This window comes from Terrapene carolina, unplaced genomic scaffold, assembly GCF_002925995.2.
Source record: "Terrapene carolina triunguis isolate 2854851 unplaced genomic scaffold, T_m_triunguis-2.0 Scaffold210, whole genome shotgun sequence".
NCBI lineage: Eukaryota > Metazoa > Chordata > Testudines > Emydidae > Terrapene > Terrapene triunguis.
In genome coordinates, this window is record NW_020664561.1 from 11332976 (window position 1) to 11356627 (window position 23652).

At 41.7% G+C, this 23652-nt stretch overlaps 1 protein-coding gene across 2 annotated transcripts in view; it reads left to right on the top strand.

Moving 5' to 3' along the window:
- Window positions 1-1756: 1756 nt before the first annotated feature.
- LOC112105868 (ras-specific guanine nucleotide-releasing factor RalGPS1) overlaps window positions 1757-23652 on the top strand; it is a 294309-nt gene continuing 272413 nt past the window's right edge. For both annotated transcript variants that reach the window (XM_026655681.1, XM_026655680.1), the window contains exon 1: window positions 1757-1951. The gene's annotated coding sequence lies outside the window, so the exon portion shown is untranslated. The remainder of the gene's footprint in view (window positions 1952-23652) is intronic.

Genomic DNA, 23652 nt, shown 5'->3' on the forward strand with positions numbered 1-23652 from the left:
TGAATAATGTTATGTTATCTGCAAATATTGACATCTCATTGCTTACCTCCGTTTTCAGATCATTAATAAATATATTAACCAATATTGGTTCTAGTACAGAATTGAATGACATTCTGCTGCTAACCTTTTGTCATTATGGAATTTGACCATTCATTCCTATACTGTTTCCTGTCTCAGCCAATTTTTTATGCATGATAATACTTTACTTCTCACTTCAGACTTAGTTTCCTCACTGGCCTCTTGTGAGAGACTTTGCCAAAGGTCATTTGAAAGTCTAAATAAATTGTCAACCCATTCTCCTTATCCAGTATTTAACTGGCTCGTTCTAAGAATTATAAATGCGTAGTGAAGCAAAATAGTTATCTCCTCCCTCAGTGAAGGAAAATGATTTATAAATATTTTCAGCTTTGCTCCCCCTTGGATTAAATATTGAATATTTAATCACTGTGCTAAACTTTGTTGCAGTTAGAAATCTGGTGAACCCTTCTTTCAACTCAGGCCACTGCATTGGCCTATCAAACTGAAAGCCTGGTGGAGAGTTGAAATTTGGTATTTAATTTTCCTTTCATTTATGCTGGTTCAAAATGAGTCAACTTCTGACACTGTGCCATGTGACAATAGGAAGGACTGCTTTCTTCTAACACCCAACACAGAAGTTTTATTAGTATCAGGAAAACAGTATTTGCTTGTTATGGTGCAATCCCTAACATCATTCCCTCTCATTTTCTGCTTTAAAGGGTGGAGGTGGGGGGCTTCTGTGTGGAATCTTCCCTAATCCCTTCTGCCTGGTTTCCTGCTATAGATTTTAAAAAGCAGTGCACATAGCCTCATAAAAATCATGCCATGCTCCATCTTGATTTACTGTGGTCTGCTCAAACAGAACTTTTCATCCTGGGACCTGTTGTCTCTACAGACGCTACCTTTCTCTTTTAGAAATGATGTATATATAGCAGGCGGGCCACCGTTTGGATGGTAGTTCATGGATTGGCTGGTGTATGTACACATTGCTGACACATCTTTGAAATGAGCTGTGAACTAAGCAATAACTGACTTCCGTGTAGCAGAGAAAAAACAGCGAGTTAATTAAGGAGAGAGATCAATGTTTGTAAAGCAGGCTGAAGATGAACAGTGGTGCTGGAACTAGGGGTTCTGGGAGTGCTGCTGCACCCACTATCTTGAAGTAGTAGTAACAAACACCAAATACATGATTTCCATCATCAGCACCCCCACTATAAAATTGCAGCACCCCTGAAGATGTATAAATGCGAAGGATGAATTATTAGAGGCACTCAGGTGGTCTGGAACAGAGTAGGCAGGCTCCCCAAGGGGCGTGAGTGGAAAGGGGCCCTAAAAAAAGCAGTCTGGGGTAGCGTCCAGAGATGGCCCTTCCAGATGTTCCACATGTTTAATGTATTGTGGACTGGAACCTGCCCCAGTGAACGCGAGCGATGGGGAAACAATCCCAGGCGAGGGCTATGCGTAGCTACATTCCCCCCACTCCTTCCTTTTTCTCTGTGGCGACCAACCGCAGCAAGCGGGTGCGCGCGCCTCAAACCCTCTACCCCCGCAGCTGAGCGCGAGCTGTTCCCACTGCCAGCGGCGGTTGGGCAGTTGCGATCGTTGGGTCTGTCAGGCCGGGCGCGCGCGTAGTCACTTGCGCCGCAGACGCTTCACTCGTAGGCGGGCGCGCGCGCGGTCGTTCATCACCCGGCGCCTGCGCGGATGGGCTCATTTCCCCCCTTCTACAGAGAGAGGAACTTATGCGCATGCGTTTTCTACCTTCCTTCTCTATTTGTGGTGGTGCCTGCTGTTCCCTCCCCCACCTCGGGTCAGGTAGCCGCTACTGAATGACAGTAATCCAGACCGGGTGAGCTGCAGCGGCGGCGGCCCCGAGCGCGGGAGCCCGCCTGGCGGACGGAGTGGTTCCTTCCCCGCTCCGTCTCCTTCGCAGGTAAGCCAGGGGATGCACCCCCGCCACACACACACTCACACTTCCCCGACGTGAGGGAGGCCGCTGGCCGGTGCCGCCTCTCCGGGGAATTGCGGCTGGGTATTGTCCAGCTCCTCCGCTCTCTGCAGCCCTAGAAGGAGGATAAACCGTCGCTTGGATTCCGGGCCTCAGGGTTGCCGGGCAGGGACTGGAGGCGCACGGTCCCCTCCCAGATCCGGGGAGGGTCCGGACCCCCCAATCCGGACCCTGTGCAGTCGGGACGGGGTCACTGACATCACCCTCCACCCACACCCACGCGTGTGGTCCCCCACACCCCAGAGACACGCCTGGGCGACGGGGGAGTTGGACTCCGGCCGTGGGTCGTGCTGGCATGGGGCGCGCGGTGGGTGAAACGGGGGTAGTTACGGTATAAGCCCCGCCAGGCCAGGGCAAAGCGTGCGCTGTGTGAATGGGGCTGGAACGCCCAATTCCCGCCCGTGTGTGAACAGGCCGGGGGGACCGACCATCTCCTAGGGTGGGGTGGGCGTATGGAGCGTCCCCGACTCAGCCAGCCCACCCGCCGTTTGAATGGGGCTGCGCGATGGCGAGAGGGGTATGTGAAGCGGCCTAAACCCTAGACTAGGATGGGTTGGAGAGGGTGAGACTGGCTCCCTGCTAGATGTGAATAGGGAACATGGATCAAAAGGCACGTGTTCGGAAGGTGGGCTACCGTGGCCTGCCCCCCATGCCAGACTAGAGGACCCACAGTTTGAAAGGGCCTGAGCCTTGGCCAGGTTAATGCGCCGGTGTTCCAAATCGGTCTGTGTGTGTGATCATTGGATGGGGATACACAATAGCTCAAACCGGGTGCGAGTAAGAGCTGCATGGTTTGAATGAAGCTTTTGCTTATTGACAGCAGTATGGAATGGTCTATCTATGTTTTAAGAGAATTAGAGCTTTTGTGGTTTTAATGCATTAGTTGTGAGGTGTGGGTACAGGGTAACTAACTGAGCCCTGTTGGTGAGTTAAAGCACCCAGGGTTTGAATGGGTCTTTGTGATCATGAGATGGGGTTATGGAGCAGCTTGGTTCGCAAAACGGATTATAGCATGCACTCTTTGAATTAGGATGGGTTGAGGTGAGTGCTGCACTACCATGGAGACTTTTATAAGGAAGAGGGAAAGTTTGGGTGACAGAATCCTGAAGTTCAACACTCCTGATGCCACTGGCCTGCACCTGGAAACCACTGCAGTAGAACAGAAATAGGTGTTGGGTCATAGACACTAGTCCTTTTTGGAGATGTGGCTCTGGGAGGGATGTGTAGGCTAAACAAAGAATTAGATGCAACTGTCTCAGGCAGATTAGTGACAGACAACCATTTGCTCTTAAATGCGCAGTTGGAGACTACTTCAGTTACTGTTTCACACAGACAGTCCAGTATATGCAGAGAGCTGCATTCTCAGAGGCAATTTAGCACAGCTGTTACTTTGTTTGGATGGTAGAGGGAAGGGAAAACTGTGCTAATATAGACGGAAAAGAGGCAGATAAGACACTGGATTCCAATCAAAGAGAAAATAAAGTGCAAAAAACAAATATCCAGATAATAGAGAATTCATAAACTCTTGCAGTTCTCCTGTTTACTGGGTTCATTTCAAGATTGGCAGTTGCTATAGGGGACTATTTTAATGGAGTTAACTTTTTTATAAAAAAGTTAAGTTCTTTCTATCTCTAACTATCTTATCTGTCCCAGTTCTATGTTTTAATTTTTTAAATAAAATTGGCACATTTTTCAGTCCATTAATGTAAGGGATTACCGTCATACCAGTTGTAACTGTGCCTTTTTTTTTTTTTTAACTCTGCACAGTGTTGTAAACTCATAATAAGGAAACAAATGGTAAAATTAAAAAAATTCTTCTCCCCTCATGTTCTTTTGAACTGTGTTAAATATATACTACAAGCTTTAGAATCCTTAAAAATAGTAGGACTTTCATGTACACCACCATTTCAACATACACTGTACTGACTTGGACCCTGATTATATCATACAGTCTACATGCGGACCATAACTCCTATGATGTAGAGCTTCATTTACTCCTGGGGGAATTCTGCGCCAAAAAATTAAAAGTTCTGCACACAATATTTTAAAATTCTTCGTAATTTATTTGTAAAAATAATGCAATATAATCATGCCAGTTTCAATTATTTTGGTAATTTATTTAAACTACAATACAATGGCTGGAGAATGGGAGTGAGGAGCATTGGAGGAAATCTCCATGCCCCCTTTGTCTAATAGTAATGTAACTAGGTTTTACCCTTTATTTCTAGTTATTAGTCAACAAGTATATGCAGCCATAACATCAGTGTTACGCCCTAGGCAACTGAAAGAGCAAGTGAGGGTTGGGGCGTCAAACTCACAATTTATATTGGCTACTGACCATCTCCAGAAAGGCCAGTAGTAAATAGTTCATGTATCACATTGATAGGAAGTTTTTTCAGCCCCAAAATTTAGATCAGTTCTAATCACTAAAGCACCATAAGCATTTATAAGGCCATACAGTTATTTACAAAAGGCTCCTTTACACTACTCTGGCAATGTAAAGGAACCTTAAAACTTGTGCACCCATTTTATACTCCTGGGGGAATTCACTAAGAACATTGGGAACAATTAAGTAAGCAGGCTGCTACATTCTGCTTTGCCCCATGCCTGCCTCCTCAGAAACACCCTGAAGCCTTGCCCCACTACGTCAGGCATGCTGCAATAGCGAGCAAGAGGGGCAGAATGTCTGTCTGTCACTGGCATGCATGCCCTGCCCCCTCAGTGGTGATTGATGTCTTCCCACGGCCGCCCTGTCCTGGCCCTCCACCCCCCTGGGGATAATTGATGTCTCTGCTGGCTGTTCCGGGTGCCAGAACTGACGTGCCTGTGCTGCTGGGGAGGAGCACGTGACCACTCTTGCAGCTTCTCTTTCTGCCCCGTCAGAAGTCATTTTTCCACTGGGAAGCAAAAAAATCTGCAGGGGACATGAATTCTGTATGCGTGCAGTGGTGCAGAATTCCCCCAGGAGTATCTGTTTAAGATAATGGGGCTCCATGCTGGTGCAAGAAGCTGTTTGTATAGATCAGATTGTAGCATCAGGGTCTAGTGGATAAATAGTAATCCCGGAGTTGGTATTTCTTGGTCTTTTTCAGAAGTACTGCCCCTTGTTTTGAAGCAATTTCTATGGAAAAATGTTGCATTTATCTGAAAATTTTATTTAATAACACTATACCACTTTCTTCTGCAGGTGAATCATTTACAAATGCAAAAATGTTTGCATTTTTTAGCCCCCTACCTACCTCACTTTCTTTTCTTTGCCAGCGAAGAGAGTTAGGAACCTCTCTTTCATGTGAAGAGAACTCTGCTTTTACTTAGAAAGGACTAAGACCTTCTGTAGATCTTAACATTTGTGTCACTGGGGAGAGCTGTAAAAGACAGAGTATTTCCACTCAGAGGTTTTTGCAGTTCTAAGGTTCAAGTTTCCTTCCCAACAGGGATGAAGTCTCATTGTACACCGAGGCTAGGTCCACACTAAAAAGTTAGGTTGACCCAGCTATGTTGCTCAGGGGTGTGAAAAATCAACACTTCTGAGCGTTGTGGTTAAGCTGACAACCCCTGGTGTAGACAGTACTAGGTCAATGGAAGAATCAGAATGAGAAGAATTAGAATTCTTCTGTTGACATAGCTACTGCTTCTTGTGGAGATGGATTACCTATGCTAATAGGAGAACCACTCCCATCGGCATAGATGGTGTCTACACTGAAGTGGTACAGTGGCACTGCAGCGCCACTGTAGTGTTACAAGTTTAGACAAACCCTCAAATACTGCAATGCTGGGTAGCATGTTGCCTGGGTAGCATGTCTGAGACAAATACCTATAGGAGAGAGATGTTGAGTAGCCACTAGGAGTTCAGTTCACATCTTCCCTAAATATCCTGTGTTAGATCTTGATTCCCGCTCTGATGCTAGATTTCAGCAAGCAGTGGTTCGGTACTTCTTTACCTAAAGAACTCCTCAATCCATTGTCTGTTCTATGTGGTGTTGCTTGCCACTCTTCCACAAGCTGGAATACTGTACATAGAGGCCCTCATAAAAGGAGAGGCTACTTTCTGGTAACTGTTGTACGAGAGTTGCCTCTGTGCATTCACACTTTCCTTCTACCTTGGAGTTCTTAACATACTATTTGGCTCCATAAGAAGGAACTGAGGTGTTTGGTGGCCATACTCTTATATATACTCAGATGTTGAATGCTGATGTCAATAGAGGGTGACCATGTAGTCCCAAAGAACACAGCTTTGCTAGGGATTCCAAGAGCTTGATGCCAATGGGTACCAACCCCCAAGTGGGAATACACAAAGAATATCAGTTGCCAGCAGGGTGGATTTGATTTAAGTCACTAGTTAGGAAGACTCGATTTAATCATGGATTTCTACATAAAAGTGCATTCTTGTTGGTTGTTATAATCTTAATACATATTCTTCACAACTCAGAGACAGAGGTAGGTTTCATTTTTAGAAGGTACACACTATACATTTTTAAAGTGATTTATTTTGAAAACTTTTCAGATTAGTTTTATAGCTATATCAGAAAATGAATGATTGTTTGGTTATTTCATTTACCAAAGATAATTGAAGCAGATATTTACGAAGTCATTGGGAGGTGAACTATCTCCAATTCAACAGTTTAATCATTAATATTTGGAGGATTTTCTTGCCATGCTGTATTAGGAGGAGAACATCACCGGACAGACATTTAAATTGTTTTATTTAACTAAAACAACAACGTTATGTATTCTGGATTTTTTTCTTCAGAAGCAAACATACAATATTTTAACAAAACAAGCATATGAATTTTGGAATGTAGTTAAACATTCAAGTTTTTTAAAATCAGGTTTGTTTTTGTTAAAATCATTTTTAACTAAAATAATTGAATGAAATATTAAAAAAACCCCAAACAAATTAAATAATCTCTGCTAGCCAGGTCAACAGGAGAAACTTAAAATATTGGCTTCTGCAGCTAACTCAGTCATTTTCACCTTCATTTTCTTGTTTGCTCATAATCTGGAAAAAAACAGACAAACAAGCTTCCTTACTTTTTCAGGTCCCAAACGATTTCTCAATTTGGAATGAATTAGTCCAAAGGAAGAAAATATTCTTTCTACACCAGTAGAAAAGGCTACTGCTGTTAAAAGTGAGATTATCACTTCAACAGTCTCTGAATCCAAATGCTTAAGGGACTTTCACCAGTTCACTGGTGTGACTTTCTTTAAAACATCATCAGCAAACACATATTTCTTGAATGGCTCTTATTCCCAAACTGGGCCTCTTTTACGGCCTGCTGCCATTATAGATTTTCTCTTCTAGTGAGAGAATGGTATGGTAGATCTCAAATCAATGAAGGTTACACTCAGAAAGATCTCAACATTTCTGGAATATGCTGCTCAAACAGTTTCCCTTTTGTTTCTACTGCCCATCCCTCCCTTCTCACATTTATCTCCAGATTTCTTCTCCTTGTCTAGATCTATTCTGCCCCCAACAATCTTCTATTCACTGAACTTTTTGAAACTTTGCACTTTTAGAGAGAGGTAAGGGATTGACTCTGTGTACACAAATTTGCAAAGGGAAAATAGGGTTGAGGTCTGTTATTTCTCACTTCTCTATATTTATTTATTTATTTATTTAAAAACATTTTTGCTATTAAGAAGCATGTTATCTTTGGAGACACAAATCCACAGTTTGAGAACTGCAAAACTAAGCATCTCTGATGGTATCTTCTAGACCAGTGGTTCTCATAGCCAGTCCGCTGCTTGTTCAGGGAAAGCCCCTGGCGGGCCGGGCCAGTTTGTTTACCTACCGCGTTTGCAGGTTCGGCTGATCGCGGCTCCCACTGGCCGCAGTTCACCGCTCCAGGCCAATTGGGGCTGCGGGAAGCGATGCGGGCCGAGGGATGGGCTGGCCGCCCTTCCCGCAGCCCCCATTGGCCTCGAACGGCGAACCGCAGCAAGTGGGAGTCGCGATAGGCCGAACTTGCGGACATGGCAGGTAAACAAACTGGCCCGGCCCGCTAGGGGTTTTCCCTGAACAAGCAGCGGACCGACTTTGAGAACCACTGTTCTAGACTGAGCACTGAGTCCCATTGGGTAGATAGAAAGATTAACCTAAATCTATACAGAAGCCCCTGGAACCCTATAATATTGGGTCCCTAATCCATGAACTATTGGAACTCATTTACAAAACTTTTCATAAACATTACATGAATATATTGTCTCATACTATAGAATTAGAATTTATAATCCCTATTACATGATGAGATATTTGAGCTATAAAGTACCTTAATTAAAACTATCTTTAACTATATTTTTCCTCAAAAAGCATTTGATCAAAAAAAATCCAAATTAAGTAAAAAAAAATCTGATTGTTTTGATTTTTTTTTTAAATCATTGATTTTTATCCACCCTGGTTACCAGTAAGTAACCTGTTGTTCTTTAAAATTTTATTTTTGTCTTTATTAAAATGGAGTTTTAGGACTTTAAGATCCCTAGATATTTTTTTTTTTAGTTAAACATTTCTCTTGACATACTCCACATCTTTCATCAGTATTTGGTATTGATACCTGATGCATCTCTATCTAAAACCATTATTTCCCCAAAACAAAGAAGGGGAATTCCTAGATTTCAGAAGTTTCAGTTTCTATTTGAGATAGCTCATGCAATGGCATACCGCTTTAGGATGAGGCAATTTCTGGTTTTATTTCCATTAATTAAAAGTAAACAGACTATATTACTGCAAAACTATTATCAAATTAAGTATTTTTTAGTAATTTTCATTACTATTGTCTAATAATAATTTTATTTTTCCTGGCTTAAACAGGTATTTACCAGTGCCCTGTCCTAAACTAGTTTTTCTCATGAAATTACTAACCCTGCAAATTGTATTTTTTAAAGAATTGGTTGGGACCAAATCTGTGTCCCGCTGAAGTTTATGAGAATTTTGCCACTGACTTCAGTGTAACCAGGATTTGGTCCTTGATTGATTTTTACCTACTCAGAACTCTGAGCCAATTGAACTCCTGCTTTCCGTTTGAATTGAAAACTTTGCTTTAGGGCTGGGTGGTGTAATCTAATTACTTGGCTTTTGTGTGAACTAAGGCATGCATGCACTATATTTCACTACAAACACATCATGACATGTTTCTGTTTTGAGAGTCTTTTACAGTCCTATATTTGACAGTGTTGTAAAAGAAAATGAGCAAGAAATTTTTGAGAAGATAGTTTCAGGAGGCATTTTGAAGTATTTGGAGAGGGTACAAACTAAGTCATATAAATAAAAATTTTAGACTCCTCTGACAGCAGGTCTGTGTCCCAAAAGCAGAATCAGACAAATGTAATGTGTTGGTTCTAATGGAGAGCCATGTTGTTAGGGAGAGACCAATATTTTATCCACAGTTATATTTGCAACAAGGCTATCATCAGAAGGCTGATCTTTTTGCTCTTCATTTAACTTATAAGAAAAAAGATCCTCAAAACATCTTTGTTTTCAAAATTTTAAGGTTAACTGTCAGGGTAAAGAAGAACCTTTTTTTTTTTTTTAACCTGAAGGAAATTAAACATACCTTTACAAAGGAAGAGATTTAAACTGGACATTCTGAAAATTTTGTTAAGTGTCTGATGCCCTTATATATTGGGAGGGAAAGTCAAATTAAATTTGGGAATCACTTGGTAGTTTCTATAATAATCCCATGAGTAGGTCAGTTTTCAAGCAAAGAAAACAAATATACAGTATTTTGTTAGGATTTTCAGAAAAATATATGAATCTTTGTTGTAGCTAGTGGAATGAAAAAAAAATGATAATTTTGTCATCAAATCTGATGTGAAATACTTTGTGTGAGCCCTTTGTGTTAGGAAGCCTTTGTATGTCAGTGGATTGAAGAAGTGGATAATTTACTCCTGCAGACATTAGGCTTCAGTATAAAACAATGCATGCACTGAATGGTAGTCCTCATATTTCCCTAGCTCCACACTCCCATTCCTCTCCTCAGATGCAACTGAGCGTATGGTCCGTGATCTACATTTCCTTCCAGTTGATTTAATCCATGCAATGCTTATCAGATCCCCAATGAAAGTTACGGAATTGAGAAACGTGGTGGGTTAAGGCAGTATATTCTAAGATCAGTGTCCCAAGCAGTGCTTGAAAGCTCAGTATGATTACATCAGCTGACCGGTTTCAGAGTAGCAGCCGTGTTAGTCTGTATCCGCAAAAAGAACAGGAGTACTTGTGGCACCTTAGAGACTAACAAATTTATTAGAGCATAAGTTTTCGTGGGCTACAGCCCACTTCTTCGGATGCATATAGAATGGAACATATATTGAGGAGATATATATACACACATACAGAGAGCATGAACAAGTGGGAGTTGTCTTACCAACTCTGAGAGGCCAATTAAGTAAGAGAAAAAAAACTTTTGAAGTGATAATCAAGATAGCCCAGTACAGACAGTTTGATAAGAAGTGTGAGAATACTTACAAGGGGAGATAGATTCAATGTTTGTAATGGCTCAGCCATTCCCAGTCCTTATTCAATCCTAAATTGATTGTATCTAGTTTGCATATCAATTCCAGCTGAGTGTGTGTGTGGATGTGGAATCTCACTCTTATTTTTGGCACCTTAGAGACTAACAAATTTATTTGAGCATAAGCTTTCGTGGGCTACATCCCACTTCGAAGACATGTTTCTGTTTTGAGAGTCTTTTACAGTCCTATATTTGACAGTGTTGTAAAAGAAAATGAGCAAGAAATTTTTGAGAAGATACTTAAAAATGCCTCCTGAAACTATTTTTCGAAGAAGTGGGCTGTAGCCCACAAAAGCTTATGCTCAAATAAATTTGTTAGTCTCTAAGGTGCCACAAGTACTCCTGTTCTTTTTGCTGATACAGACTAACACGGCTGCTACTCTGAAACTCTTATTTTTGTAATAAGTATTCTTATCACAAAGAGGACATTACTTTTCTTATGATGCCTGTCCAGTGAACTTAATAAATTAAGTTATAAGGAGAATATGTCATAGGGACTGTTATAATTTAGATCCATTATGCAGTAAAAAGATTATTTGGTGTAAATAAAAGCTCTCTATATAAATATACCCATATAAGGACTGGTTATTCCCCACTCAGTCAGTGATATGTTTGCTTGCTATTTACCAGATGTTCTAAAGTTAAAATTAATAAGGTGCTTCAAATGAGAAATGTCTATGTACTGTGAAAAATGAATACGATTAAAAATATTTAAAATTTTTATTCTTAAATTAAGATAAAGTTTCAGTTGAGCTTCTTCCCCATTTACTGCCTCTTGTAATTTGAATTTTGATACAAAAGTTAAAAATATAAAGGTAAACGTAAGTAGGAGTATCAGTAATGTATTAAGATGAAATTCATCACAGTTCTCTTGCACACATGATTAATAACTGACAACACTTGGGTATTTCTGTAAGGTTGTAATAATTGAATAAGATGTAGAGTAGAGAATACAAAACTTTCTATGTAAATCTGTTTCTAAAAGTATACAGTGTACTTTAATTGCTAAATAAAATTCCCATTATGTTTTTATAGCTCATTAGACACAGTAAAATAAAGTTGGTAAATTATGAAGAGAGGAAGACTACTTTGGATTGGTATAGAAATATATTATGATTAGAATAGGGCAGATTCCCTGTCACTTAGGTAAGATTGTGGTGGGACAACTCCCATGGTACCTAGATGCCTTTTATCTCTTTGACCCTTATCAATCTGATATAGTCCTGCCTGTTGCATAGACATTGCATTGGTCCATCTCCTGACAATAGATGAAGACCAGGTGTCCATGCTGGAGATAATAGATCTATCAACTATCTTTGATATGTTAAGGTGATGCTGACTCTCCTCTGAAACCTTATGGGGTGGATGGAACTGCTCTTCAATGGCTTTGTTTTTTTCCCCTCTTGGACAGATCTCAATGGGTAGTTGTGGGCAATTGCCCCTCTTCTTGGAGAGCTGTCATGTGTGGGGTGCTGCACAGTACCATTTTTCACCCCTCTTGTTCAACGTGTATATGGGGCCATTAGGAGGGTTAAAATGAAATATGGGGTTAAGCTTTTTCAGTGTGCTGATGACACCCAACTGTAGGCTTCTCTCTCATCTGTCTGGGATGATGCAATTCAGCTCCTCAGTCAGTGTCTAATTGAGAGTGGAGCATGGGTGAGAGTAAGCTGGCTGAGGCTCCACTCAGATAAGACTGACAATGATGGGTTGGAATAAGCAACTGGAAGAGATGTTGAAGGTATATTATCAGCCTCCATGATTAAAAGAGCACATCTGCTATTAGTTATTAGTGTTTGCGACTGAGGGGTGATTTTTAGACCCCCAGTTGTTGTTGTTGTTGTTGTTTGACAGTCATATTACAGCAGTGACCCAGTCAGCTTTTCACTGCATCTGGCCCGGAAGTTGCGATCTTTCCTTTGAGATGTGATGCTTCCTGCTGTTATCTATCTTTTGTCACCTCTAATATTAGACTACTGCAGTGTGCTCTGCATGGGGACTGCATCTTATAATATAATATATGGAGATATACGTATCTCATAGAACTGGAAGGGATCTTGAGGGTCATTGAGTCCAGTCCCCCCCTGCCTTCAATAGTAGGACCAAGTACTGTCCGTGACAGTTTCTGCCCCCTCCCCACCAATCCCTAAATTGCCCCCTCAAGGATTGAACTCACAACCCTGGGTTTAGCAGGCCAATGCTCAAGCCACTGAGCTATCCCCCCCCCCTTTAAACCATTTGGAGACTGAAGTTGGTGTAGAATACAATGGCTTGCTTATTGAGTGGGTCATTTCACTGGGAGCACATAACATCAGTATTCTGGGATCTGCACTGGTTGCCCATTTAGTTTCAGATGGAGTTTAATGTGTTGGTTGTGACCTGAGACTGCCTGGCTCCCTATGCCATATTGCTACTGCTTTGATTAGCAGGGGTTCTCAAATTGGATCCCCTTTCTTATAAAAGAAAGGGGCTGGCTGTTAGAACATTCTCCTAGGAGGGCTCTGTGTCTGAAACTTGCTCCCCCTTCTTGGCCTGAATCTGGGGACTTCCTGGGCATGCTGCTAAAGATCCTTGTTTGATAGGGTCTTTGGAAAAGGCTGAGGGTATGCTTCCTAGATGATGACTGGCTGGCTAGCTGAGTTCCTGGAGAAGTGATTTCAGTGATGATGAGATTTAATTTAAATGCATTTATTTTATAATTAAGGCTCTTAGAGCCAGGGCTAGGTGTCTTTAATATTTTAAATCTAAATAAATAAAATGTATACCAGAATAGTTAAAGCAATATAACGCTCTTGTGAATGCAGTTATGCCAATATAAAGGTGATTTTTACTGGTATAGGGGAATAAGCTGTAAGGCATCTTTATTCAACTACATTCACACTAAGGAATGTGTGTGAAATGGATGGATTTTATTGTAAGGTAGCTGTCAGCCCTTCAGACAAAGTCAAAAAGCAGGTTTCGGCCATATCTACGGTAGGTCTTTTAGCTGGTATAATAATAGGGTGACCAGATTACAGAGGCGAAATATCGGGACGGGGGGGAAGGGGGCGGAGCCAAAAAATAAAAAAAGCCGGTGGGGAGAAAAGAAAAGAAAAAAAAAAAAAAAAAAGCACGAACAAGCAGGAAGCGCCTAGGCTGGCGCCGGCCACACGCAAATGTAAACAGCGGGTCCCGGGACGCAACAACCCCCGCCTGGAGCCTGAGGACTGACACCCTGATGCCGCGGAGATGGGGACGGAAAGGGGGAGCGCCCCCGCCAGGTCCCTGCGTGGAGACTGGCCTGGGCTGGCCGCGGGCGCACCAGCGTGGGGCAGCCCCTTCCCTGGCGGGCTCCAGCTCCCCGCGGGCCTGGGAGTGCGGAGCTGTAGCGACCTTCGTGCCACTGGGCTACACCCCGCTGGAGAAGCGGGACCTTGCCGCGGCCCCCAGGCCGGGACTCGCCCAAGCATCGCGGGACGGGATCTCCTCACCTAGGGTCGCACACCCAGCCAGGCACGCACTGCTCCCCCCGCCCTGCCCCCCCGGAGGCAGACAGACTCACAGATTCTAATAATCCCCAGCACCGCAGCGGAGCCGCCGCCTGACCGGCCCTTCCAGCCGCTCCTCTGCCTCTCCCTCGCTGCGTGTCAGGCAGAGGCATGCACCTGGCACCCAGCGCTAACTACACCCCTCCGGGGCTGGGGTGCACATGGCGGAGGTGCTGCCCCCCCACCCCCACCCATGGGCGCGTAGGGAGCCGGTTCCCCAGGCCGGACCCGGGCCTCCTCCCTCCTGCGCTTACCTGGGAGGGGGGAGGAATGCGGCGTGCTTCGGGAAGACGCGGGGATTTGGGGAGGGATCCAATGGGGCAGTGAGGGGGTGGGGCCAGGGCGGGGATTTGGGGAGCTATCCAACGGGGGAAGGAGGGGGCAGAGTTGGGGCAAGGGAGGGGGCACGAGCCGGAGTGGAGGGCAAAAATTGCTTGTTTGTCCAGTGTCCCGACCAAACATTGGTCGGGACGCGGGACAAACGAGCAAATATCGGGACAGTCCCTATAAAATCGGGACGTCTGGTCACCCTATATAATAATATTGGTTAGGAGTGTTATTCTTTATAATGTTTTTATACCAGCAAAGAGTCATAGAGTAGGCTCAGTTATCCTGGCAAAAAAGTCCGTTTGCCAAAGTAATTTATTTCATTTGGGGAACTGACATAAGCTATCCTGGGAAAAGTGTTAGTATAAGCTGTCTTCCCCTCGCTCCGCCTCCTCCCCCACTCCCCGTGCAGGAGATGGGGTGTGGTTTGCTGGTATAGCTAACCTTTTCTAATGTAGATAAGGCCTTGGTCGTCCCCATGAATCGCAGTCAGTCACTTTTGTTCACACCGTTTTTACAAATACAAAAGGAAAAAGAAATGCTCACCTTCTAAGGGTTTGTCTCCACTTACCAGGGGATTGACGCGCGGCGATCGATCCATTGGGGGGTTGATTTAGCGGGTCTAGTGAAGACCCGCTAAATCGACTACTGATCGCTCTCCCGTCAACTCTGGTACTCCACCGGAACGAGAAGCATAAGGAAAGTTGACGGGAGAGTTTCTACCGTCGACCCAGCGCGGTGTAAACACCACAATAAGTTGACCTAAGGTACGTCAACTCCAGCTACATTTTTCACGTAGCTGTAGTTGCGTAACTTAGATTGACTTAGTCCTGTAGTGTAGACCTGCCCGAAGTAACAGCAACCTGTGCAGAATTCCTGTTTGGGATTATCTTATGCCCTTGAATTGCTCTTCTGGTGCCTAGACACCACCCTGGTTGGCGTTTTACAAATATCTAGTTAAAATACAATGTGAGGGAGCTTGTGAAAGAGAGCAAAATTCATCTAAAACAGATCTAAATGGCAAGTTGATACTCTCCTTGTTTCTGCTTAGTCTTCTGACTATAATTGTGAAGTGAATATCAGATATGAAATGGATGTAAGTTCAGTTGTAAAGAGAAGGTATATTCTGTCAGGGATATTAAAAGGCTGGATAATTAAGTATTTTTGAAGTATAAAGCAAGAGTACAGTCTTTTTATGCTTTTGAGGAAAGTCTGTGCTGATAAATATGAAGGAATTACCAATCTTCTTTAGAAAGTGTGCTTGCAGATTGTTCTTCTTTGAATGTCTAATTGCATGTAGTGTCTTCTGCTTGTTTTTTAAAACAAAATGCCAACAATGCATTTATGAAACTTGACTCTGAGTGAATAACTTATGCATACAGCTCCAAGTTGCATTATATGCTACAACTTGTGTTTTATTAGTATTTTATTAATGTTTTTGAGACGTCAAATATCATGACACAGCTCCAGGAAAAAGTCAAATTTATTTGAAGTTTTCTTTGCGGAACCTAATTAATATTACAAAATAAAAACTAATTCACAAGTACCCTTTCCAGGAGAAACTGCAATGTATATAGTAATTAATGTATATGAGACTTCAGTTTGTAGAAATAGGATGTGTGTAACTGATTTTTTCAGACTTATATTTATGGTACAATCACAAGTGCAACAGAACTTGTCTTGTGCGTTATCAAAAAGGCAAATCGAGTGATCTGGAGAGGGAAAAGAAGAAACTCAAATAATGGCAACAAAATAATTCACAATTGCTATTCTACATTTGTATGGTGGTATTTAAATATGAATTGAAAAAATAGGATCATATAACGATGATGCATCTCAGGAAAACGCAACCAAAAATGCGCCTATGTGTCTAATGAAGCAGTGTGGCTAACTTGTCTACTCTGGATTTCAAAGTTACGTAAGACTCTGGGGAGAAAATTTTGGAAATAGCCATGGATGTTTGGAGCAAAATATATATTGAGGTTGCATCTTCTACTTAGGATTTAAGACTCAAATTAATTCAACAAAAGAATCCCGGATTATATTAGACTCTGAGAACATATCGTGTATTGTGTTTTGAGAGACCCATTGTTTAACCTGTTTTGGTAATGTTGAAGTATTAGTCAATCCTAAACATTCTTCTTCGAGGGCTTGCTCATGTCCATTCCATTTTAGGTGTGCGCATGCCGCATGCGCTGTTGCCAGAGATTTTTTTCCCCCCAGTAGTATCCATAGGGCTGGCTCTAGTGACCCTTGGAGTCCCACTCCCATATGCTGGCATAAGGGATGCTGCTGGCCCCACGCCCTTCCAGTTCCTTCTTACCGCCTGTGACGGTTGCTGGAACGACTTTCTCTCCCTTGTGTTTGCAAGACTTCTCCAGCGGTTGAATTTGACTGTTTTTGTACGTAGTTAGTGTTAGTCATGTATAGTTAGCAGAGTTAGATAATGGTCCCCTCAGGGGACACCATCGCTGGGACAGGGCATGCCCTGGTCCCTGGGATGGGGCTCCAGAGGGTGCTAGAGCTGGCCCCTACAGATACTACTGTGGGGAAAATCTCTGGCAACAGCGCACATGGCGTGCACACACCTAACATGGAATGGACATGAGTAACACATCTCAAAGAACAACAGTTATGGAAGGTTAGTAACTGTTTTTTATACCTCAGTTGTGACATTTTTATTCTTGGTATGAAAATTATTAAATCATGCTATTAATGCTAAAAACTTTCTACCAAGTGCAATTGTAAGGAAAAGTGAGACTGCTTATAGAATGGGAAATCCGCTGTGGGATGGAATCTGTGTGAATTGGTCAATCTTGAACGGGTATCACTGCCATGTAACAATAGTTTGGATGTGTGGCATCAATGTGATACTAGGAGACATATTTGGCCTTCTTGGAATTGTATAACTAATCAGGGTAAGTCTGTTCACATTCAGTGTTTGGGATGATTCATATTTTTGATGCAACTGATTTCTCTCTCTCTAACCTATTGTATACAATCATAAAATTACAAATATATCTGAGGGAAGTCGTAAAAAAAATTGCTGAGTATGTTCAAAGGCTGAGGGTTGTATGTACAACTAAAAGGACTTCTTACTCAAGAGTTTTATATACTGCATTTGCTCTCTGAGCCAGCTGGTATTTTATTTTTCATTATTTTTTTTTATCCTGTCCAATTTCTACAGTTTTACAGACTCTGGCTTTCCCAATCTCTCCCTAAAACTATATTCTTCAGTCAAAAAGGAAATGGGCAGGAATGGAATTAGAAGGCATGTAAGGTTACTAGCCTCTTTGCCTTTACCTTTTTGTGGGAATGAAAGAAGAGGGCAGACTTGCCTTACTCCCTGGAGACGCTGTGGATATCTCTACATGGCAAAGGGAAACTTGTGTCTCTGAGTCTGTGCGCCCAGGTCAGTTGACTTGGGCTGCCAGAGCTTGGGCTGTGGAGCTAAAAATAGTAGTACAGACAGACCTTCCTGCTTGGGTTGGAGCCCAGGCTCCAAGACACTCCACCCTCTCTAGGTTTCAGAGCCTGGGCTCCAGCCCAAACCCCAACATCTGCTCTGCTATTTCTAGCTCTGCAAGCCCCGGTCAATTGACGGGGATTCTGAGGCTCACTGCCATGGGTTTTAATTTGCAGTATAGACATACCTGGTTAACTCTATGCTTCTTCTAGGTGTTAGACTTCAGGGCTGACTTCTGCTGCATGGGACAGATGTCTAGCTGGCTTTGCTCCTTGAAAGGGAGACAGGGTGAGCCTGAGCAAATGCAAATTTTAGTTGCTGGTGTTTTTCTCCAGCTCTGGTGTCCTCTTTCCCTACTACGTTGCATGGGAGTAATGAGGTCAGATGTCTATTACTTCTAGGTCAGTAGGGCATCTCCATGATCTTGTGGAGAACTAGCCGGTATGACTTGAGAGAAATGCCAAATATCTGTGTATTGTACATGTGTTTTGTTTTTTTGTTTTAATGGCATGGCTTTATGTGAATGGTAATGAATTTTTTGTTGTTTTTCATAAATGAGGAGGGGAAGGTGTCTAAACTCTCAACACCCATGCACTCGTGCATACATCTTCCAGTACTAATGGAAGTTCCATACATTAATGGAAAGGAGAGTGGACTGGTGTCCTTAGGGGTTTACCTTTTTGGTCTAATGTATTTGAAAGAGCTAGCTGCTTAACTCAAAACAAAGAATGACTTGTAGTCAATAAGAGATGGGTTTCAACCCCACTGCCTCCACATCAATTTTCCCTAAGAGGATGTAGTGTAGTAGTCATGCAGTCTATTTTAGCTTTTTACATTAGTGACAATTTCAGAGATTGACATGGCACAGCACAGTGGAGTTCTAGATCAGTGGTTCTCAACAGGGGGATATGTACCCCTGGGGATACGCAGAGGTCTTCCAGGGGGTACATCAACTCATCTAGATATTTGCCTAGTTTTACCACAGGCTACATAAAAAGCACTAGTGAAGTCAGTACGAACTAAAATTTCATACAGATGACTTGTTTATACTGCTCTATATACTATACACTGAAATGTAAGTACAATAATTTATATTCCAATTAGGGCTGTCGATTAATTGCAGTTAACTCATGCCATTAACTCAAAAAAAAAAAAGCATGATTAAAAAAATTAATCATGATTAATCGCAGTTTTAATCACACTGTTAAACAATAGAATCCCAGTTGAAATGTATTAAATATTTTTTGATGTTTTTCTGCATTTTCAAATATATGGGCTTCAATTACAACACAGAATAAAAAATATACTGTGCTCACTTTGTAATCACAAATAATAATATAAATATTTGCACTGTAAAAATGATAAAATAAATAGTATTTTTCAGTTCACCTCATACAAGTACTGTAATGCAACCTCTTTATCGTGAAAGTGCAACTTACAAATGTAGATTTTTTTTTTTTTTGTTACAAAACTGCACTCAAAAACAAAACTGTAAAACTTTAGAGCCTACAAGTCCACTCAGTCCTCCTTGTTCAGCCAACCGCTGAGACAAAGACATTTGTTTACATTTACAGGATATAATGCTGCCCGCTTCTTATTTACAGTGTCACTTGAAAGTGATAACAGGTGTTCGCGTGGTACTTTTGTAGCCAGCATTGCAAGGTATTTATGTGCCTGATGTTCTAAACGTTCATATGCCCTTTCATGCTTCGGCCACCATTCCAGAGGACATGCTGATGCTGCTGCTCATTTAAAAAAATAATGCATTAATTACATTTGTGACCGAACTCCTTTGGGGAGAATTGTATGTCCCCTGCTCTGTTTTACCCATGTTCTGATGTATATTTCATGTTAAAGCAGTCTCGGATGATGACCCAGCACATGTTGTTCGTTTTAAGAACACTTTCACTGTAGATTTGACGAAACACAAAGAAGGTACCAATGTGAGATTTTTAAGGATAACTACAGCCCTCGACCCAAGGTTTAAGAATCTAAAGTGCCTTCCAATATCTGAGAGGGACTAGGTGTGGAGTATGCTTTCAGAAGTCTTAAAAGAGCAACGCTCCAATGCAGAAACTACATAACCTGAACCACCAAAAAAGAAAATCAATCTTCTACTGGTGGTATCTGACTCAGATGATGAAAATGAACATGCGTCGGACCGCACTGCTGTGGATTGTTATCGAGCAGAACCCGTCATTGACATGGACCCATGTCCTCTGGAATGGTCGTTGAAGCATCAAGGGACATATGAATCTTTAGTGCATCTGGCATGTAAATATCTTGCGACACTGGCTATGACAGTGACATGCGAACTCCTATTCTCGCTTTCAGGTGATGTAAACAAGAAGAGGGCAGCATTATCTCCTGCAAATGTAAACAAACTTGTTTGAGCGATTGGCTGAACAAGAAGTAGGACTGACTGGACTTGTAGGCTCTAAAGTTTTATATTTTATTTTTTGAATGCAGGTTTTTTGAACATAATTCTACATGTGTAAGTTCAACTTTCGTGATAGAGATTGCACTACAATACTTGTAATGGGGTAATTGAAAAATACTATTTCTTTTTTTTACAGTGCAAATATTTGTAATAAAAATAAACATAAAGTGAGTACTGTACATTTTGTATTCTGTGTTGTAATTGAAATCAATATATTTGAAAATGTAGAAACACCCAAAAATATATAAATAAATGGTATTCTATTGTTCTTTAACAGCACGATTAATTTTTTTAATCACTTAACAGCCCTAATTCAAATTGATTTATTTTATAATTATATGGTGAAAATGAGAAAGTAAGCAATTTTTCAGTAATAGTGTCCTGTGACACTTTTGTATTTTTATGTCTGATTTTGTAAGCAAGTAGTTTTTAAGCGAGGTATAACTTGGAAGTACGCAAGACAAATCAGACTCCTGAAAGGGGTACAGTAGTCAGGAACAGTTGATAGTGTGACGTTGTGCAGTCTATATGGTTTTATAAAAACTTGATAATAAGTCAATATAATGTAACTGGGATAGTTTTAGAGAAAATACGGTAATAAGTGAATGTAACGTAACTGGGATATGCTTCATGCAAAAGGTCTCTTGTAAGGTATCATTACAAAGCTTATAATCTACTGAGTATGATCATCTGATTTGTATAAATGTACCACTCTTGTACCTAAAACTAGAAATATAAAATGTAACTCTGAGGGCCTATTGTAATTATGTAAAGTGTGGGCCATTAATGATGGTTTGGAATCTTGATGACTCCCATTAACCAGGACCATTGTCTGCAGATGGTTGTGTTTACCTGTTAGTCTTCCTGTATATGTGTGTGCTGGCAAGTGGGCAATGAAGTCTTGCAGTGACGTGATCATGTCACCTGAACTGGAATCCATCTTTAACCTGGTGCTTTTCCAGTGAGGGGGGGTGGAAACCCAGAGGGACAAAGGGTTCCCGCCTTATGCAAAAGATATATAAAGGGGTGGAACAGAACAAAGGGGAGAGAGAAGCCATCATGAAGAATCCCCTAGCTATCACCTGAGCTGGAACAAGAGCTGTACCAGGGGAAAGAATTGTGCCCAGGCCTGGAAGGTGTCCAGTCTGAGAAAAACTTACTGAAGCATCTCTGAGGGTGAGATTATCTGTATTTAGTTTGATTAGACATAGATTTGCGCATTTTATTTTATTTTGCTTGGTGACATACTTTGTTCTGTCTGTTACTACTTGGAACCACTTAAATCCTTCTGTCTGTATTTAATAAAATCACTTTTTATTTAATAATTTACTCAGAGTATGTATTAATACCTGGGGGAGCAAACAACTGTGCATATCTCTCTATCAGTGTTATAGAGGGCGAACAATTTGAGTTTGCCCTGCATAAGCTTTAAGCAGGGTAAAACGGAGTTATCTGGGTTTAGACTCCATTGGGAGTTGGGCATCTGAGTGCTAGAGACAAGCACACTACTGTGAGCTGTTTTCAGGTAAACTTGCAGCTTTGGGACAAGTGATTCAGACCCTGGGTCTGTGTTGGAGTCAGACAGGAGTGGCTGGCTCAGCAAGACAGGGTGCTGGAGTCCTGAGCTGGCAGGGAAAACAGGAGCAGAGGTAGTCTTTGCACATTAGGTGGCAGCTCCCAAGGGGGTTTCTGTGATCCAACCCGTCACAGATAGCCACTGTTCTAGAGCATCACCTAATAAAAACATCTATTTGTGGAAAACAACCCATTTTTTGGGAGCCACTCTTAATAGAGATAGTAATAATCTTCTACTGTCTAAAGATGGCCAAACATGGCCAAATCAACCCGCTTAAAAAACAAAACAAAACAAACAAAAAAACCCAATCAAAAACAACCTCCCATTTTCCCAACCCATCTATTTGAACATGAAGCTGTTTATTATAACCCTTAGGAAACTGGCTAATCCTGAGATATATTGTGCTTTGCTGAGTGGCCAGTTTCCAAGGGATTGTGTAAACTGGAGACAGGAATTGTGCTGGGAGAGGGAGGAAGCCAGGAGTATAGTCACTAGGTCAGGGCCCCTGAGAAGAGCCAGAACTTTTATTCCCATGACTCCCACTGCAAGGAACTTCTGCATTTGGTGCTTGGCTTGGGATCTCTTTTAGGCCATATAAGGGCTGAAGACCTGTGGAAGCCCATATATTCATACTCCACACCAATATTCAGACAATTTGACAAACACTTGAGGTATTTCTCCTGATGGTAAAAAGAAAGGTGGTGCAGATCCTTAGAGATAAAACAGCCTTCTTGTGCTGCTGTCTGTAGAGAGTGAAGTATATTAGACCAGGTCTTTCCCTCAGCTGTACATCTAGCAGATAAGAGGAGACTCATTTGTGGATAATATAAGATGGGGGGGGGGGAAAGAATGATTTCTAAAAATGTATATGACTTGTCCATCATTCTTATGATGCGGGTTTCCCCAAGTGGGTCTGCTTGGTTTGAGACAACACCAAATGTTCCAAAGATATCTGTTTTTATCCTTTGTAGTTTCGGGAGCTATGAAGATGTAAAATTTGCCTCTTATTTCTGTTTATCTAATGGATCACAGTTTTCTTGAATTTGTTTGAAATTACTTGTCAAATGATTTCTGCAAATTTCTGGTCTGCAGCTTGTTGGTGAGCAGTTTGAGTATATGACATTCAGAATTTGGGCTGCTTTGATTGGCAGTATTGCCAAATCCACACAGTCAAAAATCATGACTGCCCCAAAACTTCATTAGGTTAGCTTAAAAGTTACATAATTGTGGGTTCTTTTTATTTGCCTTCTGGCTTTTGATCCTTTAGGGTTTGTGTTTTCAAGTCTTTCTCCACAACTGTGAGGGCTAGAAAGTTATTTTTAATGAAAGCTGAGATTCTCATGTAATCTCAAGTAGCTAGGAGCTGAAGCTTTAAGAAGAAAATTCTGAAATTCCTGATAAAATTGTGAGTTGGCAACATAGACATGAATATTGTATGTATGTGTGTTTTTTCTGTTCCCAGAGAGAATAAACATCATTCTTAGAATTAACTTTCTGATGTGGATAGTTGCAGTTTTAAACTTGCTCTCTGTGGATGCTATGCAATATCTTCTTGAAATCTGCTGTTAGAGCAAACATTCCTTTGAGTGAACTAAAGTCACTTACTAGAATGTTTCTGGCAACAATAGAGAACTTACCTTCAAGGGAATGGAGCTCTTATCTGAATGGAGGCAGTGCTCTATTCTCTCAAGGATTCCAGGGAGATGCTGAGGTAATCAAGAATACCAGCACTATACTTGAAGCCATTCAGGTACCAGCTTCAACAAAGGCAGAGGATGCCATC